Source organism: Schistocerca serialis, chromosome 2 (genome assembly GCF_023864345.2).
Source record: "Schistocerca serialis cubense isolate TAMUIC-IGC-003099 chromosome 2, iqSchSeri2.2, whole genome shotgun sequence".
Classification (NCBI taxonomy): domain Eukaryota; kingdom Metazoa; phylum Arthropoda; class Insecta; order Orthoptera; family Acrididae; genus Schistocerca; species Schistocerca serialis.
In genome coordinates, this window is record NC_064639.1 from 638,215,986 (window position 1) to 638,231,641 (window position 15,656).

Here is a 15,656-nt window from a genome sequence, read left to right on the forward strand (position 1 = left end):
GGTAGCATTCTGCTCTGCGTCTTGTCTCAACGGCACATTACTTACGTTTCCTCCTTCATTATGACAATTATTGCGTAAGCGAGGTGGCTTTCTACCTCCTCTTCCTCTAGCACAGCTTCACCAGGATAATTAGGTCATGTATTCTAAACCTCCATACGTCTAAAATTCATGTTCCCAACATCATTATTTCGATTGTTTATATGATTATTAGAAGATCTATTATTATTTTGTATCTGCTCCTCAGCGACAGCTTCTGTTCCTACTCGCTCCAGACACTCGGTGAAGCTATCCACGTTATCTCTAAGTGCGGGAATAGTTCTTTTCTGCCAATACCAAGGCAGATTACCGTCTAGTCCGATTCTAATCAATTCAGGCTCACCTTTTCCGTCAGATGTGGCAGCCGTGAAACCCACTTTCTAGAGAACTCTTTTACTGATTCAAGATCTGGAGTAGACCTTCCATCACTCCAAAATTCTCTCAAAACATCGTTTTGTTTGTTATGTGGCCAGTACTCATTAAGTAATACAGTTTTAAACTTAGAAAGAGTTTTGCATCTAATCACTATATCAGCTGACCATCGCAAAGCATCTCTTGACAAATGACTTCCTATGAAAGAAGTTTTCCCAACTTCTGATCAAGCATTTGGGGAAACAACCTCAGAATTGTAATGGGTGAATTTGTTTGTCTGGATCAAAACGTAAAAACTGACGACATCCAATGAAAGCGGCGTCAACTGAGGGACCATACTGTACTGAAGTACTGCAACAGCTACCACAGGTTACCCTTTTTTCAATATTAGTAATAATAGTATTTAGTTCTTCTATCTGTAGTTCTACTGCTTCCACATTGTCAGAAATTTTTTTTATTAACACTCTCATATCATTTAATACAGAAAGATTTTACTTCTTAATATCCTTCTGACAAGCATTTACCTTAGCAATTACTTCTTCAAATCGATTAGAGCAAAGTTGGATACATTGCCTATTCTTTCTGACAACGTCTCTTCAAAAAATTCATCTGCATCTTTGAAATCTTTTCAAAGTTCGCCAATTTCGGATTTGAAAATACTATGCATGTTAGTTAGCTGTTGCCCTGCTTTGACTTGCAGATCATTGTGGCTGGAATCGATTTTGTAATTTAAACCGTTCGAATTTGATGTTGTTTCATTCTTTAGTTCTTTACTACTATCCTTTAGTTCTTTATTAGTAGTTTCAATCTTACTGTTCAGTTCTTTAGAAAATTCTTTAGTTATTTACTACTAGATTCAGTCTCACTGTTCAGTTCTTTATGATGTGATTCAAGTTTAAAAAAAGTAACTGAATTTAATTTGGTGCCTCTACTTTACCACTTAGCGTTTCCACCAGCTTTAAAGGAGTTTCTAGAATTCCCTGACTTGGCTGAATTTCAGAAAGATTGAACTCAATTATTTGGCAACTCTATTAGGTCAATTTTTTTCTTTTTTCACTTCTATTTCAATTACCCCATTAGCAGAAACTGGTTCTAACTTCGCAGTAACATTGAAACTTACCTCCGATTCTGCTTTGAACAAATCAGGTTCAGATTTTGGATTTATTACTTTGACGGAACCATCCTTGTTAATTTAAATTTCGAATTCCCAGGATCCGTCGTCAGAGATCGATTCCATCTTAATCTTCAAATCATCCTTATCATTAGATTCCATTTTTAATAGCCTCTTAGACGCAATTAACAAATACTTCAAATATTCTTTACTTAATTGCTTGACATCGACGAGCGATGCCGGCACGGTGTACCAACAAACGTGATACGACGCATTACGACGTAATGCAGGCAGTAGTAGTAGCTACGGCGGTGAGGATGGTGGCAGGTATCGACTGCTGCAGTAGGTCCAGAGCTGGCTGGTCTCTGGTGAGGGTGCGCAGCAGTTTGCGAATAACTTACAGGTCCACACAGTTCCGTGACGATGCACCAGCGCCGATGGTAGCCGCGGTGCATTATCGTCTTCTTAGCTCCTTCCATCACGTTTAAGGTTAGTATGGCTAACACACTCGCAGCAAATCTTAGCACTGTCCTTGCACTACTTTCGGCTTATTTCACTTTGGTATCTTTTAAAGCCTACCGAGATCCGTGTTATGTACCGATCACTTTCATAGTTCAGTTTCCTGGACGGTTAAAATCTTAGGTGGGGCGGCATGTAAATTATCGCCACCACTTTACGAGAGCCTGAAAACTATTTTTGCGGCCAACCAGAAAGGGGGGGAGAACATACTGACAGTAATTTCCAGTCTGCAAGACCACATTACTCGTTGTGCTCAATGAAAGAAAATCTTCCTAATTGCTATTTACTCAGCATGATCAGGAAACTATCACTATAAATAAAAGTTTTGAGTTGTAATTGATTAATGTATTAACACATTAGGCATATAGGTAGTCATTTTTCCCTCGTTCTGTTTGGGAGTGGAACAAGGAGAGAAGATGCTAGTTGTGGTACGAGGGACCCTCCGCCACGCACCGTATGGTGGATTGCGGAGTATGTATGTAGATCTAGATGTAAGTAAAAATTCACATGCACAAACATAATAATATTTCTGATAATAATAATAATAGTGACCCCATCGGAAACAGTACTATTAGCGGTTCAGAAACGAGCTCTACGGCAAGTTGTAAGTAAAATGGTCTATCACTCTGACTTCTAACCATCAAAGTTCACATTAAAATTGGAAGTAATCTCGCCACTTGTCACGCGGTTTTGTCAACATTACCGGTGGCACACAAACAGTTACTTCCGTGAAATGGCGTACAGAACTAGTAAGTTCACTTCCTACGTTTACGGAAAACGCGTTCGGTAGCTGCCTGGCTGTGGCGTCATCCAAGACACAGCAAACGCAGACGTTTGACTAGCTCCGACGGATTAATTTCTCTGTGCGATGTGTCTCTTCCAACTGCCTCTTGGGCTGTATTTATATATGGGAGCAGCGGACGGCAGACCGGAACATCTGCTATCGACAGCTCTAGGCATAGGTAGCAGCGCCTAAATGGCCCTTTTCTCGGGCACATGTTAATTAATATCTCTGTTGTTTAACAATTTAAGATCTTCACAATTTTGCTGTAACTAGAACTTTCTATAACAATTACAAATGATACGTACTCCGTTATGAATAACGGTGTTTTTGTTCCAAATTTTGATTTTAGTGAATAACTTGAAAACTAATAGAGGTAGCTTAATGGAGTCACATAGTTAATGTTTTTATATCGAATTGGGGCTACATACGAATTTTCATCTTTCTGAGTCTAATATTTAGCACCCTCAAATTTTCGTAATGACACCATTTTGGACCAAAACATTGCTCTCATCAAGTTGAGACTTGTAACTTTTAATTGCGAGATACATTTGCACAATGTGACCAATTTTTAGCTTTCTATCTGCATTATTTAGCGCCACTTATTTTTTCTTAAAATAATATATTTACCGAAACATATCCATTAGTCATTCTCAGACATCATAATCTTAACAATAATATACTAAAGCATACATTGACAAAGTTTGGAAAAGTTACTTTAATTTTTAATTTCACTCTTAGGTTATGGCTAAGTTCCGGCACACTCGCTCGCTTCTGTATGTCTCACAATGTGTAAGTAGGCTGTTTATGTTTTCTCTATGTAAGTAGGCTGTTTATGTTTTCTTATTGGCAACGTTACGTAGCGCTCAATATGAAAATCACTGGCTGTGCTGTGTGCAGTCTGTGGCTGCTTTGCATTGTTGTAATACTCGCCATTGTAGTGTTAGGCAGCTGGATGTGAACAGCGCGTAGCGTTGCGCAGTTGGAGGTGAGCCGCCAGCAGTGGTGGATGTGGGGAGAGAGATGGCGGAGTTTTGAAATTTGTCATGAACTGCTATATTTATATATGATGATATCAAGGTAAATACATTGTTTGTTCTCTATTAATATCTTTCATTTGCTAACTATCCCTATCAGTAGTTAGTGCCTTCCATAGTTTGAATCTTTTATTTAGCTGGCAGTAGTGGCGCTCGCTGTATTGCAGTAGCTTGAGCAGCGAAGATTTTTGTGAGGTAAGTGATTTGTGAAAGGTATAGTTTAATGTTAGTCAGGGCCATTCTTTTGTAGGGAATTTTGAAAGTCAGATTGCGTTGCGCTAAAAATATTGTATGTCAGTTTAAGGACAGTCTTGTAAGAATTGTTCAAAGGGGAAGTTTCAAATGATACAGCGCTTGTTTTGCCACAACAGTTAGTTGTAAGGAGGTTGGGCAGTTCATCCCCCTTTCATATGTGTGGATGCAATTCCGGATGATTCTAGTGCATATTCTATGTGTTGTTTAGCACGTATTTCCGCTAGCAAACAGATGTATTAGAAACTTTTTCCCAGTGCCGCCTGGTGCGTCCACGTACATAATTACTCCAGTGTTGTTGTCGATCCAGTCCGTGATAACGTTCTAAGTTTCCTTTTGATTATCATTGAGGAGTAGTTTGTTGTGAGCAATGTACTGATATGGTTTGTTGATGTTGTAGTTTTTTTTCCTTGTAATTTCGAACTCCAGCACGCCGATAGCATCTTTTCGTGGTGCTTGCATCCGAAGTTGTACTAAGGTGTGGTTGTTTATTGCTAAGTACTTACCTTCTAGGGGAATGAGCGTTTTACTGAAGACGTCATGGTTGAATTGGATGGTCAGTTCGGGATGAGCTCATCGGGTTTGATATAGTATGGTTTCACTCATACTCTCTTCGAAGGAGTCCCATAGCTGTTTTCGAATCGACAGGTTACATGTTGTTGGAATTATGGCGAATAATTCACTCATTTGTTCAGCTGACGCTGTGAGTGAGGCTTTTTGTAATGTTAATTTCCAGTGGTTGTCGTTTTCCAGTAGTCTTGAAACGTTGTCATGCTTCTCTGAACGTCTGGCATAGGTAACCGCCAACAGTCTTGAGATGTGTGAAACCTGTTGGTCTCCATATTTCGTGTAGCAATATCCGGAGATAGAAACACTCAGCGTTGTTCGGATTCACGATGTATTCTCGCCCTAGTGACCCAGTTTTCATGATTCTTAGATGATTTTCTACTGGAATTCCTTGTTTCTGTCGTTGAAAGATTTTTCTTGTTTTGTTCCACGTATAACAGGTAGGGACGTCGACGTATAGTAATGTTTTCGCGAAAGGATTCGTTTTGCACTGTTGGTAAAAAGCTATTAATGTTGTGTTCTGAGATGATTCGCTTGCCATTATTTTGGCGGTGTCTTTTGTGCAGTAAACTCTCTGTCCGTTATCTAAACGTAATGCTAGATTTTGCACAGTTGGTTCGCTTTCGTGTATGGGAAAGCCGAAGATCCGCAACGCTATTTCGTTACTGTTCGTGTATCTTCTCATTTCATACATGAGAATCGTTCCGCTTCTCTTTTGTTGTTCGCTGTCTTTGGCTATTTGAAATACTGCCATGTCGCTGCCTTTTTTTTACATACTTACGGACATATTTGACGGATTTCACTGAATTGCAGTATTTTACCGTTATGTGTGCATGGAATATTTTGGAAAGTTGTATGCTATATTGTACTACCCGTTGATTATCTATTTCCAGTTCGTCGCTGCCTATTTTTGCCATGAAGCCACGTTTTTGGAGCATGGTCTTCTGTATTTGGTAAAGCCAACAGTTCCGTTTGGTGTCGTCCAAATATGGTTTGGGTATTTTGTTGTACATTTTTCATCACTCACACACGGCGAATTGCGGGTTAATGACTCGCATGCAGCGTGAATCATGTTTTTCACTACTATGACATACAGTTCCGAATCTTCTTGTAGACTGGGAAATTCAGCTTCGATAACTTTGTCGATATGCGTGGGATGAATTCCGTCATTTAGCCATATGAGGTTGTGTGAGTGAGGCAGTCGTCGTTTTTGCCATTCGATTGTATACATCCAGCATCTAAAGGTTCCAAAGATGTGATATTTTGTAATGACTTAAATAAATCTCATCTGAGTTTTTCTGAAAACTCTGGCTATTATCTCGTGGCAATGCAAGGGGATTTGTCCGTATCTTAGTAGCTCTTCGATTTTTGGCCACGACGAGTTGCATGTAAAAGACACGAAGAAGTCAGGTCGTCCATATTTTCTTATGTATGTCATGGCATCTTGGGTTTTGGTGCATATGTCTCGGACTGTCCATGAATGGTGAGGATAAGATTACCATTGTTCCAATGTCGTCAATGTTTCCGTTATTTATGATTCCGTCTCGAAGTTGGATGCATTTCTCGTGCGCGGTTTCTTCCGATTCTGCTTAAGCGTACGTATCTACCACGAATTGTTGGAATAAATGGCGAGTGTTGAGAATGTGACTGTGTGTATCATCGTCACTGATCGTTAAGCGGTAAGCTTAGAACCCCTTTGGAGTGACTGTTTCCCTTGTTTCGACGTCTGTTTCAAGCTGGATTTGTTTCACGTTAAAGCGATCTCTGTCTCTCCGTGCACAAATATGAACGGCGTGTCTCTGCAAAGGGCTGTAGCTCCTCTCTTCTTCGTTGTACAGTTATACCATGGCTTGTGATTTCATTGTCGGCAATATCGACGGTGACTTCGTCTACCTGCGATGCATTAAATCGACGCTTGTGTTCTCAATTTGGTCTTTTCTTGGCTCGAATTATAGCTTTTTAGTCATCAGAAATCATTCATTATAGTGCTGTTTTGAATATATGAATCCGTCGATTGTATTTATGTAAGATGCTCTGTACAGTTTAGAGAGCGGCGCGGGGTGGCCGCGCCGTTTGAGGCGCCATGTCACGGATTGCACGTCCCCTCCTGCCAGAGGTTTGAGTCCTCCCTCGTGAATGGTTGTGTGTGTTGTTGTTAGCGCAAGATAGTTTAAGTAGTGTGTAAGTCTAGCGACCGATGACCTCAGCAGTAAAGGCCCTTTGGAATTCACACCCATTTGAAAATTTGAACATCTTAGACTACTTCGGGTCTCAATCCACTGATATCTGTGCATCGTTGATCAATTTCTGTTTCTTCATTTCCGATGAAATATACTTGCATAAATTTATGGTCTTCGTTGGCTAGTGGTAATAATGATCCCATGTTGGGATAGCTTTGTCCTTGGATGACAAAAAACCTTAATCGATTTCACCTCTGTCAGTGCTGATCGAAGTGACAGAAAGAAATCATTTGGAAGCAGGCGTTGTACGCTCATACACTTTGAAGAAAGTGTTTTGATTATGAATTTTCCCCGGTCAAGTAATATAAAAATTCCTGTCGACGCGCTTACAGTGGTGGTAATCGATTTTTCCATTCAGGCAACAGAATCCTAGTGTTTCTCTACTGAATTTTATCGCGTTGTAAAATTGAAAGATGTTATCCATTTTTCCGATCACTACGTGTTTGTGTTTGTTATATTCTTTCGTCAGATCGCAGTGGAATGCTTCATTTGATAGGTTGTACTGCTTACTTGTCCTTTTAGAATCCTGCCTAGTCGTCGAATATGGAGTGTCTAGGAAATCTGCTTTCTCAAGCAAATCATATTAATAGTTTTATTACGAAAATTAAATGACAGTACTTTACTCTGAGAAAAACACAGATGTGTCGCAAGCAAAGGGCGACCTGCAAAATAAGCAGTGTTCTTTAGTACAACAATTCCAAGACTGAGCTACATAGAATGTACAAGCAATGTAACGAGTGTTGACACATCTGTCCTGGTTGCTAGTGTAGAAATGGGCCGCGGTCATATTCCCTTTGCTCAGACGCCACTGCTGTCGCGTTGTCGTCCTGGAGAGGGGTCCATCGGCGTGCAGTTGGCTGACTTCTTCTTCACAACCCTCACTGCTCTCTCGTTCCCGAGTGGCATGCCGGCGCTTGACTTTACGTCGTAACAGTTTTCGTCCACGCTTCTCGTTGAGTGATATCTTCATGGCTGTCTTGAGTTCGCAGTCTTCTATTATAAGATTGTGTCGCAATCCTTGGTTCCTAAATCCGTTCATTTCGTTGTTCTTCGGTTTCTCTGCTTCTCACGGTGCCCATTGTCGTTCATTGGGAACTTATATGTGCTTTCCGCTCTACGTCTGTTTCGTTTCATCGCTGTTCTTTCAGTCTTCGTCGTTTTACGTCAGAACTGGCAATATCTCCTCCTCCGGGCGTTGTCTGAAATAAAATCAAATTAACTGTTCACTAACAAATCCACTAACACTTTACAGACTTTTTACACTTTGTTTTCAATTTATTGTCACTGTACCACATTCACTATTCACACTTTACTGTTTGTTTTTGTTCACTCACTGCACAGCTCTTCCGGTTCTTCCCTTCGTCTCTGATAAGAAACTGACTTCGAACCCCCAACGGGTCTTGCATCATATATCCCTAGCTATGAGTAGCCCCACCAGCGACGAATTCAAGAATATAACAAAAAGACTTAGAATGGTCCACAGTGTTCCAGAACATTCCAAAACATTCGAAAATAGTCTGGAATGTTTCACAGTGGTCTGGGTTGTACCGAGTTGTTCCCGAATGTTCCAGAGTATTCTCGAACTTTCCAGAACATACCGGATCAATGTGGAACATTCCGAAACACGCTGGAATGTTGTGGAATGCTTTCGACTGCTCTAGAATGTTCTGGAATGTTCTCGAATACTCTCGAGTGTTCTGCAATGTTGTAGAAATTTCCAGTGGGCGAAACTTCTCAGCCCTCATGTCTTGGAAAGCACGCCCTTCATGGAAAAATAGGAACCCTTTCCATGGATTGAGGATAGAGTGCTACCACACCACATAACTCCCATGATCGTACCGGGAATCGTTTCTGAGTTTTAGCGCCACGCACATTGTGTATATATTGCAAGGAGTTCTATACTTAACGCTTAATGATCAGTCACTTTCTCAACACGCACCGCTTATTCCAGCAATTCGTGGTTCATGGTAGATATGTATGAAATATATATTGATTATTTGTGATTGTTGAATAAACTTTATAGGTAGTCTAATCTGTGTTGGGAGCGTTTCAATATTATTATTTGACGTTATTACTTAAGCGAGAGTGGGGAAATCATGGGTAACGGCAGACACGTATGTTTGGCTACGTTAGAGAAGGAAGGAAGATACTTCCAATGGTGCAATCATGAGTCAAGCCCGACCGCAGTGCTGAACAAAAGTTGTGAATTGACGCCGTGCTTACTGTACAAAGCATGTTTACTTCATATTTTTTCAACAACTTCGTATAATATATGAGTCATCTGAAAAACGTGTATAATATTTTAGGTATAACACTGAAACGCGGTATCGTTTTTGAGAATTAACGTCTAACTAAACAACGTTTTTACGTACTCACCCCGTGGATCATGCGGTTATGGCCTCTAATTAAAACGTTGGCTTACGTCACACAATGTGTTCGATAATTCCGGACGCCTTGTGTAGGATAATTCCAACCGTCTGTAATTACCCCTACACAATGAAAGACATCTGTTTCAGATGCCACGAAATTACAAAGGAAACACGGAAAGAAAAAAGAGATTAGAGGACTAGAGAGAGCCATTACGGATGTCAAGAACAAAATACGTTCACCAGAAGAAGCAGCTGCTACTTACCTTCTTCCAAAAACTGCTATATACGACCAACTCCAGAAAGAAGTTGTACAGAAACTGAAGCCTCTACGTAAGGCTACTTTTTCCGAGAAACAAGAAAGGGAATTAGAAGAAGGTACCTTAAAATGCAGTAAACTATCTTATGGGTTAACCATAAGATAGTGTGGAAAATAGCTTTCAGATCTGCTGAAGTAAATAATTTGATGCATAATTTTGACACCCGGAATTGTAGGGAAAGACTGGTTCTACTGATTTAACAGAAGGCTTCCTAATATTTCGTTACAGAAACCTGAGTCCACTTCCATCAATAGAATTACATCTTTTAGTGTAACGGAAGTGAAAATGTTCTTTATCAACTTGCAGTATTTGCGAACAAGAAATTCGCTGATGCTTATCGGATTTACAATGTTGACAAGAAATGCGTTTCTAATGTCCAAAGAAATTCAAGGATTTTAGCTCCAAAGGGCCAGAAAGAAGTGTGCATGGCAAGAAGTGAAAGAAGAGGCTTTACAAAAACAGTTGTGTGCGCATTTAGTGCTTCAGAAAAGTACGTTCATCCTTTTTTTTATTTTTAAAAGGAAGAGAAGGAGTACTCTGTTATTGCGTAGTGGAAATGCTGACATGACAGCAGAAGTTAGCGATTCGGGTTGGACCAACGAGAACCTATTTTAGATTATCTACCCCCACTTAAACTCCTCTGCTTAGTCAGCTGTTGCATAACCAATTCAACTTATTTTAGACTATCATGAAAGTCACGTTAGTCTTACCTGCCATCTGCTTTATCGCCAGAATGGAATAATACTGTTATACCTTCCACGGCATTCATCACATCACATCTTACGCAACCACTGCACTGGACCTGACATATTTTGGACTTCTCAAGGCTTCGTAAAACAGAGAATACTACTTGTTCGTGGCTTCAGATGTTGGCCGACAAAGTACACAGTATGTAGTTGTCGACCACTTCACGAAAGTTTTCAGTCGCGTCAGCAATCTAGAGAAGGTACAAACGGTTTCCAGGACCTGGTATTTGACCAATAGAGACAAATAAATTTGATGAACATTTCGTAGATGTGTCACATCGGAGACAACTGACTAAATGTGCAGCACAGGCCAGTAACGCCTGTAGCTGTTTTGGAGAAAACATCTCCACTTGAAGATACTGTCAGGCCTAATATTCCCAAACTGCCACATCCGAAACGTAAAGAAAATGTCAGAAAACGACAATCAACAATAATAACCATTTCTCCGATGCAAGATATTTTAGAAAAGAAAGCTGAAAGAAAAGGTAATAAGGAGCAGATGAAAGAAAATGAAAAGACTACATTCCACTAAAGGCAGGAATAGTGTGACGAATCTTAAGCATTTGCAGATGATAATATTAAGATGGGAAGGCTCAAGAAAAGAACATACCACGGAAGAAGAAAAAGGTCAGTAACGGAGCTGCGACGAGAAATGAATATTAATGCCTCATTTGTGAAGAAAAGTATGAATATCCTCCGACTGAAGATTGGATAACATGCTACAAATAAGATTTATGAGCGCACGAGTCGCGAAAGTACATAAAGATGATGATTACACTATGTCCGCAATAACCCCACACACCATCTGGAATTACCACACGCTCTGTGGAATAATCGTAGACACCAAGGTTTTGTTTGTTTTTCTTAGTATTTGATTTTTTATTGAAAATTTATAGACACTGATTATGGGGACTAAAGATGGATTCATTTAAATAAAGTTTCAGTAATAGATGGTATTCGTAACTTTATCTGGTTTTGTTGTATGTCAGTTGTACCTTAAATGTTCGCAGTTATTTCACTCTCTCATACTGGCACCTCTGAAATTGTTTTTCATTTTTTCATTTTGATATGTGACCTAATCTGTTTAGGGCGTCTTTAAACACTGTTTCATACTACATTTTCTGGCGCCTGTGAACTATCTTGCATTACTTGTGTTTCAAAATAATTTCGTCAAGTAGTCTAATCTGGTTTGGGCACATTTAAATGATTTTTTCGATATTGTCACTTACTGAAGTCGCTGAACTATCGCGCATTACTTGCGTTTTAAAATTATTTAGACAATTGGTCTGACCTGTTCGGCACATTTAAACAATTTCTTACATTGTTCCCGATCGGCGACTTTGCAGTATTTTGGTTCTTGAGGCGTTACAGCACAGTAACTATATTGGTTTAATAAAGGTGCTCCACATAAATTTATGGTACTCAAATAAAATTGTTTAATTTTTCTGCTGAGTCCGGGCTCAGTAGTTAACACTCCCGGATCCCCGCATCCCTGTAACGTTTCAATCTTTTGTGTACCACACGAGTTTATTTTTAGAGTTGAAACCAGGAAATCAGTTTAACTTCACTATGTCACGTCATGCAACAGCTGTATGCACATTGCTTTACAGTTTGAACATTTGTTGAAACTTTAGAATTGGACATTACTTAAATCAACGAATTTCTCGCAGTCATTTATCCTCATCACAGATGAACATGAGAATTAAAAGAAATGCAAGAAAAAGTTCCGTACTATATGTTTTACTTCATGATTTATATACGCAGACTGAAGCTGCCAAAAACAATTGCACAGAGGCCGTGATTCCAACTCAGGTCTCACGCTCAAAAGGCAGATGCGCTGATCACTAGGCCACCCTGACACAGTGGCTTAGCTCACCTGCATGGACTACCACAGTACACCTCCCTACGTAATCCAGATTCCCATTCACACCTCATTTTACTCTAACGTGTCATTTCTCTTACCTGAGTAACTGATGATTCACCTTCCTGATCATAAACCAATAAATGCTGAAAGTATTTAATATATTGTATTGTTCTGTTGTATTATTTTACAGTTGTTATTAACTTTCATATTTTGTCGAACGAAGCAGAGCATGGATTAGAGGTGTTCAAATGGTTCAAATGGCTCTGAGCACTATGGGACTTAACATCTGAGGTCATCAGTCCCCTAGAACTTAGAACTACTTAAACCTAACTAACCTAAGGACATCACACACATCCATGCCCGAGGCAGGATTCGAACCTGCGACCGTTGCAGCAGCGCGGCTCCGGACTGAAGGGCCTAGAACCGCTCGGCCACAGCGACCGGCATTAGAGGTGTGTGTTTGTGTGTGTGTGTGTGTGTGTGTGTGCGTGACGTCTTTTTCTATCATTTCATGAAACACAGTACTTTTGATTATAATATTATATGTACGATTTCGAGCGCTAATCATCTTTCATATGACTTTACACTGCAGTGTAACAACATGAAGCAAACCGATCCCTCAGTTTCTCTTTCCATTAGTCTTCGGGACTGATAGTGTCTTTGAATGTAATCGCGGTTTACACACGCGCGCGCGCGCACACACACACACACACACACACACACACACACACACACAACTCCATCCATGCTTTCCTTCATTCGACAAGAAAACGAAAAATTGGTAACAAACATTAACATCTTCGAATGGACCCTCAGAATCCTGGGAACCTAGCTAAAACAATGCACGTTCAGGTTAGTGAAACACGCGTCATCAAGTAAATATTACGAAGAAAGGTAGCAGCAGTCTGGCTAGACGCCGTACGGCAACTTTTTCCACGATCTAGTACAAGTCGCGTTTGTTGGGCAACAACTCAAACATGAAAAACAATGGATACCATAGTGAATGGAATGCGGAAACATCATAAACAACGTGAATGTTAATTGTTGGTGAAAGATTGTGAAAACATATTGTCTAGGCAATCATTTCGGAGCTACTCATCTGTAACTCAATGAACCCTGTATTTTGATAACATTCAAGGAGAATGTGTGAATTCTAAACCGGTAACAGTGTTTATGCAATAAAGAAAACCATACAACAATGCTCACCAGCTGCTGGAACGAACAGCTACATACGTTAAAAAGATTTGAATCTCATTTTTATATTTTCTGCGTAAATGTTATATACCGTCGGTATACCGTCGATCACACCTGGGTTTGAAAACTTCAGTTTTATTTTTCTTCCTAAGCACGAGGTGGTGCCTCGAGCACGGACTGCGATGTATGAGACTGCTGCCTGGAACTACTGTTCGTCGGCTGTCAGTTATTTGGCGACAGCGCCTCGCTAATACTTCGGGGCAGGAACTACTTCAGCCTGTGAAGTGTAATTTATCTGAAAACTGCAGTCTACCGTAACAGAGCTGCATAATTTGGAAAGCTCTCGCAGTTCCTGGTTGTCAGAAGGCTGGAGGGCGTCGCCTGAGACGAGTGCCTGACAGCCAGTCACCTCCTGCCCACAATTACTTACGCATTACATTTCACGCTGTGCTGAAGCGGCTCTCCTTCAGTCAGTACGTGACAAGACTATTACACACAGCAGATTACAGATCTCCATCATGTCGAGGGCACTGGTAGCTGAAGTTTCTGTGTTGTGCTTCCGCTCGCATGCGTAGGTAATACCTGTTCGCAGACAGGAGCCACCAGTGTAATCTGATACTCCGAGTACGCCTGTAGTCATGTTACTGCTAGCGATATTGTTTTTATTATTGTTAACACACGAAGATAAAAGTTACATAAAAGTTAGCAGAGTATTGATTATTTAGAACACAATTTCCCACCGAATTTCCTCATATTTTTGTCTGCTGTAAAATCACAGATTTCTGTGTCGTTCTTCAAAATTTCATCGATACTTCCAATTCAATTAGACCATTAAAAATGCATATCTTGAGATTACTAAGATCTAGAAAATTACTGACAGTTATCGGATCTCGTAAAAAAACGCTACTATGTCTGTACTTGCGTTATAAACTATGTATTTTCTCTGCGTGCGATAAATGAATATAGTTGTTATAGACAATATGCGATCTCAAACAGCAATATTATTTCGGAAAACTCTTACTTGAACGTTGTAGCACACAGGGAGTCATCGAATGAATGGATTAAACGCAAGGACTAATATCTCTCAAGTTATTATTTCACAGAAGTTACAATTTTCTTTATATTCCATCAGGGTACCGAAACTCTAAATGTGATCGATGTACTTTGCTTATATCGGATTTACGTATCAAATTCTCTTATACTGTTTGGAAGAAGTGACTAGTAATCTCCTTGAAATATTATAGTTTTCTTGCAGAAATGTTACATTTATTACGCTTACCAAAATGTGTGTACATCATTCCATTAATACGGCAGATCGCCTATGGAAGTTCTAAAAACACCTCTGGGGTAAAACCGAAACACAAGACAATCATCACACCATTCCACACTGCCTTAAGACTCTTTTCATGTCATAGTATCACACCAATCCGTTCTCACAACTCTTTGGGGCCGCGTTAAGGAGGACACTTTGAGACTAGAAGGCATGAATTCTTATCCTTCATGTTTGTAGTCGACGCCATGTTTATCTCACAAACACACTAGGGAAGGAACTAAAACGAAGATAATACTATTGTCATGGCTTTCAACGTACAATTATTTAATAAAATGGGAGTAGTAAAACATGAGAACAATTCTCTCTCTTAATTAAGGGGCGTCTTTCATAACAGTTTAAATGTCTACTGCTTGACGTCTTCCGTTATTTCATGACAGTTTTGACGTTAATGTATGTATGATTTAGAGCCCTAATTATCCTTCCAACAACATGAACCAAACCGAGCCCTCAGCTAACTTTCCATTACTCGAGGACATTTTGTCTAGATATTGAATAATCAAATACACTACAAGATGTCTCACCCGGGCGCAGCACCGAACGTCATGTTATAGTTAATAGCAGAAGGGCAAGAGCAAAGAGAATGTACACCGTTGCAGCAAAAACCAATGAAATTGTGGCTTCAAATTTTATTGGCTAAAAGGTCTGAACGTACAACAATTTGCTCAAAATGCTGAAGAAACTGGAATGTCTGTCATGGTTCTTCTTGAGGTGTGAAGGGCAGGTAGGCGCGGGACAACGTCATTTTATTTAGAAGTATTAACAGTTTAGAGTCATTAAAGTTATGTTCTACAGCGTTAGAAGAGGTGCATATTGCATGCTTAGAATTATCATGGTATCGCACTTATCAGGTTGTTTAGAGCACATTTTATCGTCAATTTCGATTTTCGAAGAGGAATTGTATGCTGCAGCCGAAGCAAT